This window comes from Mesoplodon densirostris, chromosome 10 (genome assembly GCF_025265405.1).
Source record: "Mesoplodon densirostris isolate mMesDen1 chromosome 10, mMesDen1 primary haplotype, whole genome shotgun sequence".
NCBI lineage: Eukaryota > Metazoa > Chordata > Mammalia > Artiodactyla > Ziphiidae > Mesoplodon > Mesoplodon densirostris.
Genome location: NC_082670.1, coordinates 58551954 through 58568544, shown reverse-complemented (window position 1 = coordinate 58568544; position 16591 = coordinate 58551954). Strand labels below are relative to the sequence as shown.

General features: G+C 47.2%; 1 pseudogene; it reads left to right on the top strand.

Moving 5' to 3' along the window:
- Positions 1 to 343: 343 nt before the first annotated feature.
- Positions 344 to 1140, top strand: LOC132497751 (embryonic polyadenylate-binding protein 2-like; annotated as a pseudogene).
- Positions 1141 to 16591: the final 15451 nt, after the last annotated feature.

Sequence of the window (16591 nt, the reverse complement as noted above, 5' to 3'; positions counted from 1 at the left end):
GGGCTCGAGCCCTCGTTCAGGAAGGTCCCACATGCTGCAGAGCAACTACGCCCGTGCGTCACAACTACTGAGCCTAAACTCTAGAGCCCACGAGCCACAACTACTGAAGCCGGCGCGCCTAGATCCCGTGCTCCGCAACGAGAAGCCACCGCAACAAGAAGACCGCGCACCGCAACAAAGCGTAGCCCCAGCTCGCGGCAACTAGAGAAAACCCAAGCACAGCAACGAAGACCCAACGCAGGCAAAAATAAATATTTTTTTAATTAGAAAAATAAATAAAAGCAATGTGAGGGCGTGGAGGCGAGCAGAGGCCTGGCCTATCTCCCCTCCTGCCCCGGCCGCCATGTGGCCCTTCCTCAGCCGCACTCTCTTCCCGCACACCCCCGAGGCCTGACTCCGGAGGGCTTCCAACCCCGAGGCCCAGGGCTGGGGGGCCTGGTGCCGGGCCGGGAAGACCCCTCTGGGCCCCAGGGCTGGAGACAGGGAGGATGAGGAGACAGGGGAAGCGGGGAAAGAGGACGAGGAAGACGCGGGCTTCCTGCCGTCTCTTTTGGAGAGGGAGGACCTGGCTGAGTGCCCGGTACCGGACCGGGAGCTGGAGGCCATGAAACTGAAGCTGTGGGCCATGGAGCAGGCCCAGGGCCCAGAGCGGGAAAAGGAAGACGCCGGGGCCCTGCTGGCCGGGCAGCTGCTGAGCGCCGGGCCAGACAGCCCCATGGAGAAGGTGGAGGCCGACCACAGATCCAGCTACATGGGCAATGTGGACTACGGCGGCACGGCCCAGGAGCTGAAGGCCTATTTCAACCACTGCGGCGAGATACGCCAGGTGGCCATCCTGTGCAACAAGCTCTCCCGACACCCCCAAGGGCTATGCCTGCATAGAGTTTGCCACCAAGGGCTCGGCCCAGGCCGCCGTGGAGCCGAACAAGGGCGTCTTTCAAGGCTAGGTCATCAAGGTGCTGCCCAAAAGAAACAACTTACCAGAGATCAGCTCCACGGACCGCGGGCGCCTTCAGAGACACCCAGGCGCCGGCAGGGGGCCCCTCTCCCCACAGCAGCCTCCAGGGTAGGGCCAGTGTCGGACCACGAGGGCAGAACCTGGGGCGTGGAGGATCCTCCCCGTGGTATTCACCGTACTGAAGGGAGGACCCGATTTTGAGAGGCTGCAGCTGGGTCAAGTGTAAACACCTGTGTTCCTCGTAGAACCATTTACTCTGCGCAGAATCACTGCCCCGCCCCCTTCGCTCGGGGGGGAGGATGGCTCAGACCCCACGGCAGAAGCCCCGGGTCACCAAACAGTGCACAGGGTGGGCCTGGCCCTAGGGCTTCTGGGGGCTTTGGAGGGCACCGGGCAAAGCGGCGGCCAGGTGAGGCCCAGGCGGCGCTGGGTGTGCTCCAGGTCGGCATACTCAGGGCTGTTCGACCAACGCCTTTTATAGAAAAGTAGAATCGTGTGTCTTAATGGTTATTTTTTTTTAAAGCAATGTGAAAATGGAAATAGACCCACAGACACAGAAAATGAACTTATGCTTACCAAAGGGGAAAGGGAGGGAGGGATAAATTAGGTGGTTGGGATTAACATACACTACTATATATAAAATAGATAACCAACAAGGACCTGCTATATAGCACTGAGAACTATACCCAATATTTTGTAATAACCTATAATGGAAAAGAATCTGAAAAAGTATATATGTGTGTGTGTATGTATATATATATCTGTGTAACTGAATCACCGTGCTGTACACCTGAAACTAACACAACACTGTAAATAAACGATACTTCAATAAAAAAATAAAAGCAATGTGAGAGGACTGCCAGATATTAAGATGTATTACAGTACTACAGTAATTAAGTTAATATGGTGCTGGCACATGAAAGGACAGATAGATGAAAGGAACAGAATTTAAAGTCCCCCAAAATATCCATCAATAAATGTGTGTATAAATAGATAAACATTTAACATATGATAAAGATGATATTCTGAATCAGTAAGAAAAAGATTTTTTTTCAACAAAATAATGTTAGGAAAACTAAATAGCCAGATAGCAAGGCTGCCACACATTGCAAATATTTTTTCCTAATTTGTAGTTGGTTTTTTTACTTTGTATGTGGTGTTTTTTTGCAGTGCAGATGTTTTTTATTTCTATTTTGCTTTATGTAGTCAAATACATCAATCTCTTTTACTATGACTTCTGGGAAAGTCTTGCCCATTTTGAGATTAAAATTATTTTCATATTTTCTACTAATACTTTATGACCTTATTTTTTTAATACTTAAATCTTTGCTCCATCTAGATCTTATCTTAATGGAAGATGTGACATGAGGCCAAGTTTATTTCTCCTAGTGTGATTTCTCAGAGAACCAAGGTGTGTTCAGAAAAGAAAAGTGATTCTTCCTCTGCTTCTAGGACAAGAACCTGCTCCCAACTGCAGAGAATCAAACAGCCTGCACTGGTCAAAGTCACCTCTTCAGCTCTAATCCTGAGAATCTTCACAATAAAACGTGCAGTCACCAGTGGCCCTGCACTGCCTCCAAGATAAAGGTCAAAGCCAGGCTGAAAGCACTTTGACCTTGCCCTGCTTTTCAGTGCAATCTCCCTCTGGCTGGCTCCCTGCCCCAGAGCACCCTCATTCATTATCTGGATAAAATGCCTTGTGCATACTGGGGTTCACTCTTCACCACATTCTTTGTCTGGCTAACTCATTTTTCAAATCTAAAGTCAGTCATTACAGGGGATTCCCTGGCGGTCGGCGCTTCTACTGCAGGAGGCATGGGTTCAATCCCTGGTTGGGGAACTAAGATCCCCCAAGCTTTGTGGCGTGGCCAATAAATAAAATGTAAAAAAAAAAGTCAGTCATTACCTACCCCTGAGCTGCCTTGCCTTACATAAGACACACACACACACACACACACACACACACACACACACACACAGATTCCCCACCCACATCTCTCCCTCTGGGCCACAGGCACATGCCCCAGACCCCTCCACACACATCACTACCAAAGCAGAAGCCACATTCCACATTGTGCTGTCCACTACTGTGTATCTTCCCTGCTGGACTCCAGACAAATGTGCCTGCTGCTTCTGCCCTCCCCCCACCTAGTGCAGAGGGACGCTGAATGAATGACTCCAGAATGAGTGAAGATCTTCCCACCCTGCTCCCTTAGTAAGTATTTTTCTAATGCCAAGAATGGTAAAATCATCAGGAAGAATGTGATGTTCATAGCAGTGATACATGTAATGTGCAGAGTAATGCACACTATAAATGCTTCATTTCTAACAGAGTGATACTCAGTCCGCCATTCTGGTATACAACAGCATGGTAGTTTTTGCAAAAATGGCCCAAATTATGCTCTTCCCTGTATCCATACCTGTTTTCAGTGTGATTTTACAGCATCTTTCATACAGAGGTGGAGTCCTTATGGCTGACCTTGGAACTTGCTTTAGCCAATTAAGCGTGGCAGAAGACACACTGTTCCCATTCCAAGCCCAGACCTCAGGAGTCCTTGCATGTTTTTTGCTTGTTTTCTTTGAACTCCATCCAGCCATGTGAAAAGTTCCATCTAGCCTTCTGGAAGATGAAATACGTACAGTCAAGTCAACCCCATCACACCAGGTGACCCTGCAGCACCCAGTAGCAGACTGTCTAACTGACCAGCAGCAAACCACAGGCATACAACTAACCCTAGTCAGGACCAGTAGAATCACCCAAACCCCAGCACAAATTGCTGACCCACAGAATCATGAGCTAAGCATACTGCTTTTTTTTAAGTCACTAAGTTCTGGAATGGCTTACTATATAGCAAAAGCTAATTTACAACTGGTTATTGAATTGTTGCAGTCCTTCCATAACAGTTAGTAAATATCCACTACCAACTTCGCCACCACCAACAAATGGACCCCTGACCACTCTACACCCAGCAACAAGAGCTAATGCCAGGTCCAGCAGGGGTCTTCAGTATATTTTCTGTTTCTATAGCCTGGTCTCTTCTGACTAATTGATGTTAATGAGGTATCAGTTGTTAAATATTTTTCAAATAACCTCTGATCAAAGGGGAATGACTAAGTGAGCTATAGCATATCAGAATATTACATTGTCACTAAATATAACCATAGGAACTGTCAGTCCGTAAAACCCTGTCTATAAAATACTGTTAAATGGAAAAGAATGGATCACTACCAATTGGTATGCACCCACTGTAATAACATCAAATGTCTATGTACACAATGACAAAAATGAGAATTGAAATTATAGTACCAAGAGCTTGGTATTTTTGTTCTCTGTAATTATTTTATTCTAGTGCATAATAAGACAAAAACAACTCTAATCTTTCTAAGTAGAATGCATTTGGAAACTTGTCTTCTTGGAATTGAATTTTCTCAGAGCAAAGTCCTGACATTGAGTAGAATGCATTAAGAAAAAAATATTTCGTTTCCTATAGGCAATATATCCTAAATGTCTACTTAGATTTCTAACTTACTTTTAAAAGCTAAAAAGTCACAAAATGAAAACAAAGTCAATGTGTTCTAGAATAGATCTTGCTTATTTAAGCAAATACTACTAATCCACGTGTGGATAACTTTGCTCCATCAGCTTCTCTCCCCCATCCCAACGTGGACAAGAGCCCTGTTTTTACCAAATCCGCCCTCAAAATTCTTGTGATGCAAAATCTAGAGGATGAGTACACCAGACATTGCCAACTTCTTACCCAATATCTCTTCTTCCCGTCTTTATTAACAGGACCCTGATTTTTTTTTTTTTTTTTTTTTTTTTTTTTGCCGTACACGGGCCTCTCACTGTTGTGGCCTCTCCCGTTGCGGAGCACAGGCTCTGGACGTGCAGACTCAGAGGCCATGGCTCACAAGCCCAGCCGCTCCGTGGCATGTGGGATCTTCCCAGACCGGGGCACGAACCTGTGTCCCCTGCATCGGCAAGCGGACTCTCAACCACTGCGCTACCAGGGAAGCCCAGGACCCTGATTTTTTTTCCCAGTGTTGCAAGGTGACAGTTATACTTACTTCCCCAGGATCCCTTGCAGCTAGTGATAGCCATGTGACCATTTCTGGCCAGTGGGATGTAATTATCAACCTACTGGATGAGGCTTCAGGGAAAGCAACTGTTTTCCCAGTATAAAGAAACCATTCAGATAAAGAGACAAAGAAGATGTGGTACATATATACAATGGAATACTACTCAGCCATCAAAAGGAATGAAGCAATGTCATCTGCAGCAACATGGATGGACCCAGAGATTACCATACTAAGTGAAGTAAGTCAGACAGAGAAAGACAGATATCATATGATAACACAGGTAGAATCTAAAGTATGACACAATGAACTTATTTACAAAACAGAAACAGACTCACTGACATAGAAAACAAGCTTAGGGTTACCAAACGGGAAAGGGGGTGGGGAAGGGATAAAATAGGAGTTTGGAACTAGCAGGTACCAACTACTATATATAAAATACATAAACAACAAGGTCCTACTGTATAGCACAGAGAACTTTATTCAATAGCCTGTAATAAACCATACTGGAAAAGAATATATATATTCATATATATATATTCATGTATATATATATGAATAACTTTGCTGTACACCAGAATCTAATGCAACATTGTAACCAACTATACTTCAATAAAAAAAATTTTTTTTTAAATAAAGAAACTATTCATCAGGCACATGTCTTCTGCCTTTGTCCATTTCCCCTCTTCTGGCCTGGAATGCAAACACGATGCCTACGGACACAGCAGCCATCTGTGAGAATGAAGAAAGCTACACAGCATAAATGGCAGAGCAGAAAAGCAGAAGGACCTGCTGGACCAGCTGTGGAGCACCTTGCTATGGACTTTTTTGGGGGGAGAAAAAGAAACCTCTTACTTGTTTTAGCCACTGTAGTGAGGTTTCTGTAACATGTAACCAGACACAACCCTGACTGATATAAAGGTGGGATGGGCACTGAGAAAAAGGAGGATGGGACAGAGGGTATGGACAGAGAGGCCAGGCCAATCCATTTATGAAAGATGAGAGGAAGGAAGGAGCGAGAGAAGATCCAGCCTCAGTCTGTGGTTAGGGAGCCGTGTGGGTGTTGGCACAGAGGCCACCTGGAGAAGCTGAGAGGGGAGAGGAGGAAAGCCCTTTGGAAGTGTTACTAGAGCTCAGGAATCACATCTCCTTAAAGGTCTTCAACAGAGTCCTGTAACAATGGAATTCCTTCTCAATTACCTCTGGCTGCTTCATTTTATTTTTGTGAATTGGCAGCGGGGGGGGTGTCTCTGCAGTGACCCAGCCATGTGGAGCCCCAGGATTTACTAGGGTTATGTAAGCATCAATTCAGAGAAGTTTTGAAAGAGCAGAAACAAGGCAGCCGGAGATGTGAGGTCAAGTCCTCATCCTTTCATGATTTGCTGTGGAATCTCAAGCCAGTACATTTCCAAGTGTGGCTTCAGGTCCCCCTTTGTGAAAGAGGGGAGCAGATCAAACGTGCCGGAAGAAGCCTTCCATCTCGGTTCCTATAGTAGTCCAAGCGTTACTGCAAGAGAAGCATATCTGGACTCCTAGAAGGATATCCCCCCTTTGGGTAGCCTTCCTTTTTGGCTTTGATGGCAATCCATGGTGTGAAGAAAAGAAGCACGTGCAGGGAAAATGAAGGCCATCCCAAGTCAATAAACATCTGTTGACCAGCTGCTCTGAATTGAGCACTCTGATGAAGATGGCCAAAGGATACAGTCTAAGCTCCGTAGCCAGGGGCAAAGTCCTCCCCACCCGGCCCCCTCTAATCCAGGGCCTTTCTCCCCCTGTCCCCCACACACATCCTCACTTCTGACACTCAAGCTGCTCACAGCACCCTCAGCCTCTTGTGATACTCCACGCCTCCCTCAATCTCCTCCAGCTATACCCTCTCTCCACGGGAGATGCCTTCCCTTTTTGACCTGGAAAAATCCTACTCACCCTTCAGTGCCCAGACCAAGCATTTTGAGAAAAATAAAAGCAGCTAGTCATTGGCCCAGGTGCTACCAGCTAGGCTGTGATGGTCCCCTGATGAAATTAACAATTTCATAGACTATCAACGCCAGTCGAGAACTCCAACAAGACACAAATGATACCACTTGGGAATCATACCTGAATAGAAATTGAAAACAAAGACACTGTGCAACAAGGAGAAGGACCACCCCTCCCCTCCTGAGGCTGACGTGAGCTGCCATGGCTTCTTTTCCAAGGACATCCCTATCCCCACTCCATTCATCCCACCTCCTAGACTAAAAGTATTAAGATGCCCAGTCACCAAACTGTCCCTCTTTCTAACAAGACTGACCCAGAAGAGACCCCACTTCCTTGTACTCAAATCACCAGACACAAGCCCAAACCTCTATGAAGCCCCTCCGAACTGCTCTTACCCAGACACTCCATGGTTCCATGGGGTGCATGTTCTCTTTTCATGTAGCAGGTTACAAACCCAAGTTCAACTACATGTGTATTCCTGGCGCCCTCGGCAGGTGGTCAGTGACAATCTCTTCCTCTCTGACCTGCTCTAATCCAGCAGAGCAAACCTCCTCTCCCATGGACATCTACATCCCCTGTGCACACCTCCAGCTGCTGGAACACTCTGCTGGAACATCTCTCCTCAGTTCCACTGTCTCACTACCTCTCTCCCCAAAGCCTGTTCATCCTGTCATGACAGGGTTCACATCTTCCCCTGCACTGAGCAGGTCCCTCGGCTGTCTGTGGAACAAATGTCCCAAGACCCCACACCACAAATCAGCATGGCTAGGCCCCTGAGAGTCTCAACCCCAAGCACCAAAATGTTCATAACTCTTCCCGCTTCCCGGACCACATATCACGTGGAACCACAGGACGGGAATATTAGAAAGTCTGTCTTCATCAGTACTTCCCATACTGCATCTCATTTTTGCCGTGTGCGCTGTTCTTAAATTTGCAAATTTGCCATCACTGCTGATCGCCCATCGAGGCCACCTCTGTGACATGAACCTCCCCTGACAGTGCGATGCCACATTATTGCAAGCAGAGGATTGCAACGGCAGGCAAATAACAGGAACATAAGTTAATGAGTTGAGAGCACCAAGCTCCTTCACCAGAGGGAAGAAAGGAAGAGTCCTGAGGTTTAAATCACATCCATAAAACATCTGCAAAGAGGAGTCAGAGGGGCTGCTGGCAGCCTAGCAAACAGCAATTCTAGGAAGCAGCCTTTTAGAGATCAGTATGTCCTGAAGTGTACCTTTCTATTTCTTTTTCAGTTAAAACACATCGATGTGGAGGCCAGCTGCATTTGTCCTGGCCCTGGCACGACAGGACACCACCAGGAACGGCGGCAGCAGCCCATCTTCAAAGGCTCTCTGCAAGAAACCGCATCTGCTTTTACCAAGGAAAATGTGATTTTGCTCAGCCTTATGGAATGTGGAACAAATACTTTTTTTAAAAAAATGACAGGTTTGGGCTTCCCTGGTGGCGCAGTGGTTGAGAGTCCGCCTGCCGATGCAGGGGACACGGGTTCGTGTCCCGGTCTGGGAGGATCCCACATGCCACGGAGCGGCTGGACCCGTGAGCCATGGCCGCTGAGCCTGCGCGTCCGGAGTCTGTGCTCCGCAACGGGAGAGGCCAGCGTACTGCAAAAAAAAAAAAAAAAGGTTTGGTTTTTCTGACAGGTTTGGTTGGGGTTTTTCTCCCTCTCCAAAATGGTTCCCTAGATGACAAGGGTAGTGCAAACACCACTCACTTACCAAAGCTTAAAATGAAAACTTCTTAAGTCAGGCAGAGAGAGACAAATATATGATATCGCTTATATGTGGGAACTAAAAAAATGATACAAATGAACTTATATACAAAACAGAAAGAGACTCACAGGTATAGAAAGCAAACTATGGTTACCAAAGGGGAAAAGGAGTGGGGGAGGGATAAATTAGGAGGTTGGGATGAACAGATACACACTACTATATATAAAATAGATAATCGGGCTTCCCTGGTGGCGCAGTGGTTGAGAATCTGCCTGCCAATGCAGGGGACATGTGTTCGAGCCCTGGTCTGGGAAGATCCCACATGCCGCGGAGCAACTAGACCCGTGAGCCACAACTACTGAGCCTGCACGTCTGGAGCCTGTGCTCCGCAATAAGAGAGGCTGCGATAGTGAGAGGCCCGCGCACCACGATGAAGAGTGGCCCCCGCTTGCCACAACTAGAGAAAGCCCTCACACAGAAACGAGGACCCAACACAGCCATAATAAATAAAAATAAAAAAGAGTTCCAATTTCAACGGTCAGCTACTCTTACAAATTCCCACAATCAGAAAATGCAAACTTTAAAAAAAAAAAAAAGATAATCAACAAGGACCTACTGTACAGCACTGGGAACTCTACTCAAGATCTTGTAATAACCTATAATGGAAAAGAATCTGAAAAAGAATATGTATATATACGTATAACTGAATCACTTTGCTGTACACCTGAAACTAATGCAACATTGTAAATCAACTACACTCCAATACATTTTTTAAAAAAAGAAAATTTCTTGTCTGCTCCCATTTCCCCACTCACTCCTGCAGTATCAGCCCCCATACTCCAGTACCTCCTCAGAAAGGAAATAGGGTCACAGACACACACACCAGAGAGAAGGGGCCCAGGATGACTCTCTGAAAAAGAAGAGAGTTTTTCTTGTTGTCTCTTTTGCCATTGTTGAGGGGAAGTTGAAATATAACAAAATGGCCTCTTTTTTTTTTTTTCAAACAAAAATTAATTCTGCAGCCACAGGAAGATGCCTCCTCTCAATAGTTTAAGATGCCTCCTCTCAATAGTTTAAGAAACATGTGATCTGGAGAATCATCTCAGTTTTGTCACCTGTAAAGCTGGGTTCTTTTATCTGACCCCAACATCAAAGGGATGTTATAAGAAACACTGGTACAATATCTTTTTTCTTTTTTCTTTTTTTTTTTTTTTTGCGGTACACGGGCCTCTCACTGCTGTGGCCTCTCCCGTTGCGGAGCACGGGCTCCAGACGCGTAGGCTCAGCAGCCATGGCTCATGGGCCCAGCCGCTCCGCCGCATGTGGGATCCTCCCGGACCGGGGCACAAACCCGCGTCCCCTGCATCGGCAGGCGGACTCTCAACCACTGCACCACCAGGGAAGCCCTGGTACAATATCTTTAAAGTGCTTGTGATTTCTCAGAGAAAAAAAAAATTGAATATGAGGTGGGACTGTAAAATAAAGCATAGGCCTGTCCAAAAGCAAATGAAACAAGTTCTTAGACTACATGCCACACTGGCCTTGCTGCTCAGAATGCCAGCCTGGCCACAACTGACCACAGCTGGGGAAACACCTGGGCTCCTGGGGAGCACTGCCCAGCGTCCCGCAGAGCTCTGCTCCTGAACTGCACTGGAATCGGAGACAAACCTGGTTCCTGAACATGGGTCTGCTTTGTAGTCACAGCATGGAGGGCCTCCAGGGAGTCAGAGGGGAGGGTCCGTCCTCCTACCTCACCACTGAGTCCTCCTGGTGCCTGAGCACCACTGCTGCTGACTCATCGCTTCACCGTCAACACCAACTACTCATCATCATCCCCGCCTAGACTACCAGCAAAGACCCACCATCACTCCACCCACACCCCTCATCACCTACCATCACCTCCCCACCCCCACCAGCACATGCTGGTTCGCAAACTAACCCTACACACGGAGGGCAGAGAAAGATCAAGTTTAGAGGCAGCCACTCCAGATGGGGAGGCAGCGGGTGTGACAAGCCAGGGAACTTGCACACGAGGCTGGTCTTGGGCACCACACGTCAAGGGGATCTCCCGCCCACCTGCCAGAATCTTACAAGTTTATACAGAGACCTTAACTGGGTTCAGTCACATATACTGTCCAGATGGTTCCAACACCTTACTCTCTCAAGGCTGTGTCCTTGAAACCAGTTCCACTGGGGGATGGCGAGCGGAAGGTACATTCCAAGGACAGGGGAGGTAGGGGAGGGGGTGCAGCTCTCATGTCAACCTCAGAGGAAACAGGTTCCAGGGACCTGAGACCACTGGTCCAGACTGTCTAGTAGATTCACACAAACCTTTACATTTGTCATCAGAGAACATTTAACAAGTTGCCTAGGGCAATAATAATAATAATAGCTCACAATTTTGAGTGCTTACTATGTGTCAGAGACCATTCTAAGAGCTTTTCATGCATTAGCTCATAATAACTTCAGGCAGAAAGTGCCATTACTGCGCCTATTTTGGATCTGGGGAAGCACAGAGGCGAAGTCATTTGCTTCAAGTCCTGCAGCTAATAAAGTGTCAGACCCTCAACCCCAGAGCCCATGCCTTTGGCCACTTTGTCACACTGTCATCTCACAAAATAAATCTAGGGCACGTTAGTGAAGAGCATTTGTTAAGTTCCCCGGGTTATTGGGGTACCCGTGCCAGAAAGCCAAGCACAAGTTGCAGCCGCTCACACTCTGGGCTACTGGTATTTGCATGCCCCAAGTACACCACACGCTCAAGGACAAAGCTATGATCCTCAGTGGTAACAGCCATGTACACACTTGGTTTTCTTTATTCTCACAATAATCTCATGAGGTAGGTGATATTGTTCCCACTTTATACAAGAGGAAACTGAGGCTCAGAGCAGATCAACAACTTGCCTGATGGGCATGCAATAGACACACCTGAAAAGATCCTGTTCAGAGTGGTCACTTGGACCCAACCTGTGCTGAGTTCTATAAGGAGCTAGAAGCCACAGTCCTTGGGTCTGGTCTGTGCTGTGGCCTCAGCACCCAGGATGGAGCCTGAAAGATCAGCTCCTGTAGATGAAGGCATGCATGCTTGCAGGAAGGAATGAATGACTGAATGAAACAGTATTGCTCATAATTAAAATAAGAGCCAAATATACCTGAAGAAAACCATAGTTAGAAAAGACACACGCACCCCCAATGTTCATTGCAGCACTATTTACAATAGCCAGGACATGGAATCAACCTAAATGTTCATTGACAGATGAATGGATAAAGAAGCTGTGGTACATATATACAATAGAATAAAAAAAGAATGAAATAATGCCACTTGCAGCAGCATGGATGGACCTAGAGATTGTCATACTGAGTGAAGTAAGTCAGATAGAGAAGGACAAATATCTTATATCACTTATACGTGGAATCTAAAAAAATGGTACAAATGAACTTATTTACAAAACAGAAATAGAGTTACAGATGTAGAAAGCAATCATGATTACCGGGGGGGAAACAGAGGAGAGAGAAATTGGGAGATTGGGATTGATATGTACACACTACTATATATAAAATAGATAACCAATAAAGACCTGCTGTATAGCACAAGGAACTCTACTCAATTCTCTGTAACCTATATGGGGAAAAAAGTCTAAAAAAAGGGGCTATATGTATATGCATAACTGACTCACTTTGCTGTACAGCAGAAAGTAACACAACACTGTAAATCAACCATACTCCAATAAAAAAATTTTTAAAAACAGAAAAAGAAATGAAAAATTCGAGCTTATATTGAACCAAAAAGTACAGAGTACCCACATCCTAGAGATTATTTAATGTTGTGATATTAAATAAAGCTAGTATTTTATAATTTAAAAAATAATTTAACAGCCAACAATCCTTAAAGGTCAGAAGAGCAGGAAGTGTAACAAAAGTTAATTTTAGAGTCACTGCGGGAGGTGGGAACACAGAATCACCCCGCCCACCAAGTCATTTCCCTCCAGGCCGACCTACTTCGGGGCGAGTGAGGGTTTGCAGAGCTGTTCCTCTGTCCCAGGCTGACTTGTAAAAGTGGCTGCTGCCCTTTGCAATTAGACACTCTCAGACCTCCATTCTGAGCCCTTAAATATATACAGTGACCTATGCGCTGATGTAGCCAAAGAAGGAGGAACATGTGAAACTGTTCCCATTAAAATCGGCCCTGGGGCAACCACCGCGTCACCAAGTAGCAGGCCAGGCTGGGTCCTCGGTTTGTAGTACAGGATCGCGGTCTCTCTGCGCCTGTGAAGTTCCTGTTTTATGAAGTCCGTCTCTCCTGCTGCATCTCCCGCCTCTGCCCCTTCCCCTCCCCCACACAAGTGCAGCCACTTCCAACAGCCGCTGACTTAATGAAAACCCTTCAGCTTTGTTTCTACCCTAACAGCGGATCTGTTCCTACCAGAATAACAAACCAAGTATGCTCTCTGCTTCACAAGTTTGGGTGTTTTTTGTTTTTTTGTTTTTTTGTTTTTCTTTGGGCGGGGGGAGACAGCAAATGAGCTGTGGGCACTAAACTAGTTCTCATCTGGTGCCTGGGAGACTCACTTTTTCGTATCACGTCTTTCTGGACTCAAAATAAAGGATGCTTCAGCTCTTGGCGGTGTATCAGCTTCAGAGCCTTATCACAGGACCCCAATTACATTGTTAACAGTAAAGAAGAAAGCTTGAACCAATTTTAGAACAAGAGTTAAGAGGAATAAAAATCCCCGCCGTGATCTTTTAAAGCATTCGTTGGGAAATAGTTCCCTCCTGTGGTGTAAGTGGAAATTGCCGCTCTTACCCATTGGAAAGTTTTCCAATGTCTAGAGGTTAATAAATTTTGTGTGCTGCTATGAACCATATGGGCAATCACGTAAAGCCTATGGACCTCCTCCCAAATGCATAAAGTAAAATACATAAAATTACAAAGGAAACCAATTATATTTAGATTTATTTATCCAGTTATTAAACAAGTGGGGTCTATACTAATATATGTGCTTTTTCGACAGTAAATAACAAGACGTAGTGGCAGGTCTATTTACCATAAATGAAAAGTAGTGATAAGCATAAATGACGTTTTGAGAAATCAGTGGCAACTGTAATGTGATATACAAATAGCTAGGATTTCAAGACGGGACAAAATCACAGGTTCTAGTAATACTAAAGGTCAATATTTGACCTTTTGTCAACATTTATAATTGAAAGAATTCTATATTTCAGTTAGAGCGTAGTAAACACAAAGCCTCAGTTTTTTCCCATTCTAGTAGAGTAGGAAACCTCCTGAATTCCATCCCCTTGGGGACCCCTTTGGGGTTGGTGGAGCCCAGCTAGTCTCTCCACCTTAATCTATTCATGGAGCAGTTTCCCCACCTGAGGCAAGGAGGTTACCAATTTTGTAGTATTTCAGGGGGAAAATGCTATTGTTACCTCCAGGGTGTGAGAACTGGGGAATCTGAATGAAATGGCCATTCCAACACTTCACGTAACTGAAACAACACTGCTCTGAAAACCAGGACACCAGCTTCTCTTCCATCCTGGCTAAACTGGCAGAAATGGAAGCGAATTTCAGCAAGATAAAATACATATAAGCCTAAAGTCAGAGAAGGGCCAACAATCTCACCAAATTCTCCCCAAGTTATGGGGAGTTTGCAGGTGCTGAGAACAATTATAACAGCCAGCAGCTCTGAGCACCTACCCGGGTCGGTCTTTCAGGCGCTGCTCCTTTGCTGCTGCACCATCAGGGAGATGGAGGCTTACAGCCCAGAATCACAAAGGACCAAGCCCAGGTCAGACTGCTTCTAACAACCAGCCTTTAGCCTACGCACAGCGCTGCTGGTGGTTTGTAAATTTGGGACTTTCAGGGGTGAAATCTGAAACTAGCCCCGAACTCGAGGGCAGGGGAAGAACAAACAAAGCGGCAGCCAGTCCACATCGTAGACGGCGTGTTAGCAAGCGGAGGAGCTTACCTGAGAGGTTGGTCTTGGGCGCCGCAGGGTGAGTGGGTCTGCACATCCACCCACCAGAATCTTACACGTTTGTGTGGAGGCATACTGGGTTCAATCATGTATACCGTCTAGAGGGTCTCAACACCGTGTCCCCTCTCGAGGCTGCAACCTTGAAACCCTCTCCACTGCGGGAACCACAGGTGGTGCGTGCATTTCAAGGACTGGAGGGGGTGAGGAACCTCCTGTTGCCCGGCTCAACTGCAGGTCCCGGTCTCTAGATGACCTCCCCCAACAGCTGCCTCAGTGGGAGGGACCCTGACCCCAGGAGACCCCAGTGATACCCACAACATGGAATGAGAAGTTGAAGGGGAAGTGTGTCCTCTGGGAAAGGCAGCACGTGAGCAGAACCTGGAGTTCAGCGGAGGGCCTCCCAGCCATGGAGAATGACACAACAACACGGGCAACCAAGGACCCCTTGGCTGGAGTGTCCGGCCCACTTTCCACAAGGCTCTCATCCGCCAAGCAATTCCACAGCCCGTCCAAATGTGCCCCTTCTCCCTGCTGGACTCCCCAGACCTCACCTGCCTGCACCCCTCTCCTGCCCAAACCTTCTTGGGGCCTCTTGCCAACGGAGCTCTCTCACTGCTGCCCTTTCTCACCCCTGGACTCCTCACACATTGCCTTTGTCTAAACACTGCCCAACCAGCCCACCACCGCCTGCCCGCTACACACACACACACACACACACACACACACACACAGGGTGAGGGGGCTCTCCCTTGGCCATGTAGACACGGTGGGAAGGGATGGAGATGAGATGGCAGAGTCGCAGGACTTGAGCTCATCTCCTCTCACGAAAACCCCAAAATCACAACTAACTGCTGAACAACCATCAACCAAAAAAGACTTGGAACCTATCCAAAAAAGATATCCTACCTCCAGAGACAAAGAAGAAGCCACAACGAGACTGTAGGAGGAGCACAATTGCAATATAATCAAATCCCACAAACTGGAAAATAATTCTGTTGCAGAGGTTTTCCCAAGGGAGTGGGAATTCTGAGCCCTACGTCTGGCTTCCCAGCCTGCGGGTCCAGCAGCGGGAGGAGGAGCCCCAGGAGCATTTGGCTTTGAAGGCCAGCGGGGCTTGACAGGACTGGGGGAAACAGAGACGCCACGCTTCCTTTTTTTTTTTTTTTTTGGCCATGCCGCACAGCCTACGGGATCTTAGTTCCCTGACCAGGGATCGAGCCCGTGCCCCCTGCAGTGGAAGCGTGGAGTCTTAATCACTGGACCGCCAAGGATTTCCCCTTAAACTGCACTCTTGGAGGGCATACACAAGGTGTCACATGCACTGGGATCCAGGGCAAAGCTGCGACTCCAAAGGACCCTGGGCCAGACCTACCTGCAGGTCTTGGAGGGTCTCTTGGGGAGGCGGGGGTGGCTGTGGCTCACTGTGGGGACAAAGACACTAGTAGCAGAAGCCCCAGAGAATATTCCTCCACGTGAGCTTTCCTGGAGGTTGCCATTTTCTCACCAAGACCTGGCTCCACCCAAGAGGCTGGGACGCCTCAGGCCAAACAACCAACAGGGCAGGAACAGAGCCCCACCCATCAGCAGACAGGCTACCTAAAGTCGTCCTGACACCAAGACCGCCTCTAAACAAACACACCCTTTGACACAGCCCTGCCCACCAGAGGGACAAGACCCAGCTCCCCGCAAGAGTGGACAGGCACTGGCCGCTCCCACAAGGAAGCCTGCACAAGCCCCTGGACCAGCCCCACCCACCATGGGGCAGACACCAGAAGCCAGAGGAGCTACGATCCTGCAGCCTGCGGGACCAAGACCACAAACACAGAAAGTTAGAAAAACACCACAGAGAAATATGTTCCAGACGAAGGAAC